The 3,576-nt window shown below is 42.5% G+C and overlaps 1 protein-coding gene across 1 annotated transcript in view; it reads left to right on the plus strand.

Moving 5' to 3' along the window:
* Positions 1-3,576, plus strand: part of CFAP92 (cilia and flagella associated protein 92 (putative)) — an 86,944-nt gene that overhangs the window by 3,418 nt on the left and 79,950 nt on the right. The window contains exon 2 of the mRNA XM_017885024.1: positions 1,729-1,808. The gene's annotated coding sequence lies outside the window, so the exon portion shown is untranslated. The remainder of the gene's footprint in view (positions 1-1,728; positions 1,809-3,576) is intronic.

Raw genomic sequence — 3,576 nt, forward strand, 5'->3', positions numbered from 1 at the left:
TTGTATTTTTAGTAGAGACGGGGTTTCACCGTGTTAGCCAGGATGGTCTCGATCTCCTGACCTCGTGATCCGCCCGTCTCGGCCTCCCAAAGTGTTGGGATTACAGGCTTGAGCCACCGCGCCCGGCCCGTACTTGTTCTTGAAAGCTTTGCCCAGAGTACATCTCTGCTGGGAAGGAGTTAAAGGCTTCTCCCCAAGCATTTTGGACATACTGTTTTAGGTTTGTTTTTAATTATAAAAGTAATGGCAATTTGACAAAGTTTTTACATCACATCCACTTCTTGGCTTCTACCTTAGAAAGCCACTGTGCACAGGATGTTCACTGCATCATTGTTTATTACAGTGAGAAACTGGAGACAACACGGTGTCCATCAGATCAGCTAGAACTCAGCAAACGAGGATGAGCAGACACAGCAAGGCACAAGCTGATTATGCACAACACTGATGCTTGCATAACAAGAACAAAAACACAAAAAACAATACTAAGTATTTTCTGCTGGGACAGGTGTATGTGAGTGCACAGAAGAAGATGGAGAGATTCATAAGTGGATTCAGTGGTTCTCTCTGCAGATGGGAAACACTGCAGTATTTACCTTTTGATAAGATGTTCTCATGTGTTTCTTTTTCTTGGCCGGGTGCGGTGGCTGACACCTGTAATCCCAGCACTTTGGGAGGCTGAAGCGGGTGGACTGCCTGAGGTCAAGTGTTCAAGACCAGCCTGGCCAACATAGTGAAACCCCTTCTCTACTAAAAATACAAAAAAATTTGCTGGGCATGGTGGCAGGTGCCTGTAATCCCAGCTACTTGGGAGGCTGAGGCAGGAGAATCGTTTGAACCCAGAAGGCGGAGGTTGCAGTAAACTGAGATCCTGCCATTGCACTCCAGCCTGGGTGACAAAGTGAGACTCCGTATCAAAACAACAACAACAAAAAAAAGAACCTGATTTTATTTTATGTCAGTGCTGAGGGCTGGTAGCCCAGGCAAGGGTGCAACACCCTCCCCGCCCCCCATACCCCTGCAGCTGGTGAAGGAATCCTTTGAACAGTAGCTTTCCTGGGCCAGTCAATATTGAAAAGAAAGCTTTTAAATGTCTTGCTGGGAGCCTTTGCCGGCCTCTGCTCCCCTACAGCTCAGGGAAGTAAGGGTTGATAATGGTTTTCTGTCAGGCCTGTCTGTCTGCCCCGTGGTGTTACCAGGCACCTCTGAAATAATTCTGGTTGCATCCACAAGGTTTTTGTTTAAGGTTCAAAGTGAGCAAACTCAGAGGTCTCCTTGCGCTCTTTTGTATGAGCTGGGGGGATGGGCATGTGTCTGTGTAGGGTAGAGTCAGGGCTGTGGCAAAGAAATGATTTTCTGAAGTCAGTTCAGTATTGTTTGAGCCATTTCAAATAGTATATTGTTTAAAGTGTCTTTTAAAGGTCCAGGAAAATGCTAAAAAGCAAAAATTGTCCACTATTCTGCCACCAAGAGGGGACCACTGTGTATTTCCGATGTATTTATTTCCAAATTTTTCTATATATTTGGGCATGAAAGAACTTTTTGGAGTGATTGAAATACTCTGTCTTCATGGTATAGTGGTTGCATGACTGTGTACATCTGAAATTCACAGTGTGCAAATTGTAGCTCATTCAACTTGATATGAAAAGCACAGTGGAAAGGGCGCCATTGGGATCTTTCTTTGCACAGGAACTGAGCTTTGTAAACAGCTTGACTGTGGTTTCTTTGCAGACACTGCTCCAGAGGCTGCTCTGTGCTCCCTCAGAATGAACTATAAGGTGCTTTGTCATCCCCCACAGATGCCCACAGAGGTGATTTTCAGCTTTTCTCCACAAAAACAATACTGTGAACAGTTTGTGCCATATCTTGAGTGATTTATTACCGGGCCAAGGAGTATACATATTTTATAAACTCGCGATATTGTCAGACTGTTTTTGGAAACTTGTGTTATTCTATCCAGAGCCCAGAATTGTCTGGGAATGTCCTTGGGCCATTATTTTCAGTGTCATAAAGCTTTTGGGTTTTTAGGAGTCTTGGTTAGTGGATTTGCTTTAGTGTTCAGACACCAAGCTTTACTTCTATTAAAAATAGGCCTGTTGTTAGGCAAAGATTTCTTAGATACAACACCAAATGCATGGTCCAAAAAAGAAAAAAATGATGTATTGGACTTTCATCAAAGTTCAAAATATTTACACTTCAAAAGATACTATTAAGAAAATAAGATGAATAAGAGACTAGAAGGAAATATTTGTAAAACATTAAAGCCAGTAAAGAACTTATAGGCCGGGCGCGGTGGCTCAAGCCTGTAATCCCAGCACTTTGGGAGGCCGAGACGGGCGGATCACGAGGTCAGGAGATCGAGACCTTCCTGGCTAACACTGTGAAACCCCGTCTCTACTAAAAAATACAAAAAACTAGCCAGGTGAGGTGGCGGGCGCCTGTAGTCCCAGCTACTCGGGAGGCTGAGGCAGGAGAATGGCGTGAACCCGGGAGACGGAGCTTGCAGTGAGTTGAGATCCGGCCACTGCACTCCAGCCCCGGCGACAGAGTGAGACTCTGTCTCAAAAAAAAAAGAAAGAAAGAACTTATATTCAGAATTTACAACGAACTCTTACAAGTGTGTTCTGGCTTGTAAGAACAAGTAACAAGTAACAAGAAGACAAACAATCCAGTCAAAAGTGGGTGAAAGATACAAACAGATATTTCGCCAAAGAAGTTGTATAAATGGCCAACATGCACATAAAACAATCTCAGTATTCTTAATTGTTAGGGAAATGCACATGAAAACTACAATGAAATACTATATCATACCCATGAGAATAGCTGTAATGAATAAAACAGGCAACAAATCTTGTCAAGAATTTGGAGAAACAGGAAACTTCATGTTGTTGATGGGAACATAAAATGACGCAGCCCCTGTGGAAGATAGTTTGGCAGTTTCTCAAGAAGTTAATCACAAAACGACCATACGACCCAACTATTCCACTCCTAGATATGGACCCAAGAGAGATGAAAACACATCCACACAAAGACTTGCATGGGAATGTTCATTGCAACATTGTTCATAAATGTCTAAATGCCCAAGCCAAATGCCCATTAACTGATGAATGGATAGGCAAACTGTGGTCTGTCCATACAATAGAATATTATTCAGTCATGAAAAGGAATGAAATACTGACACATGCCTCAACATAAATAAACCTCAGAAACATAACGGTAGGTGAAAGAAACCAATCACAAAGCCAGAACACATAATGTCTGACTCAATTTATAGGAAATGTCTCGAAAAGGCAAATTTTTAGAGACAAAGTAGATATGGTTGCCTAGGACTGGGGGTTGGAACAGAGATTAATTATAAATGTGCATGAAGTCTTATTAGGGGGATGAAAATGTTCTAAAATGAATTTATGACGATGATTACACCACTTGGTTACTGAAAATTACTGAAAATCATTGAATTCTATGCTTGAAATGGATGGATTTTGTGAAATAAAAAATACTTCAATAAAGCTGTTAAAAATGGGGAAGGGGCGGCCGGGCGCAGTGGCTCAAGCCTGTAATCCCAGCACTTTGGGAGGC

This window comes from Rhinopithecus bieti, unplaced genomic scaffold, assembly GCF_001698545.2.
Source record: "Rhinopithecus bieti isolate Rb0 unplaced genomic scaffold, ASM169854v2 scaffold_13262, whole genome shotgun sequence".
NCBI classification, from domain to species: Eukaryota; Metazoa; Chordata; class Mammalia; order Primates; family Cercopithecidae; genus Rhinopithecus; species Rhinopithecus bieti.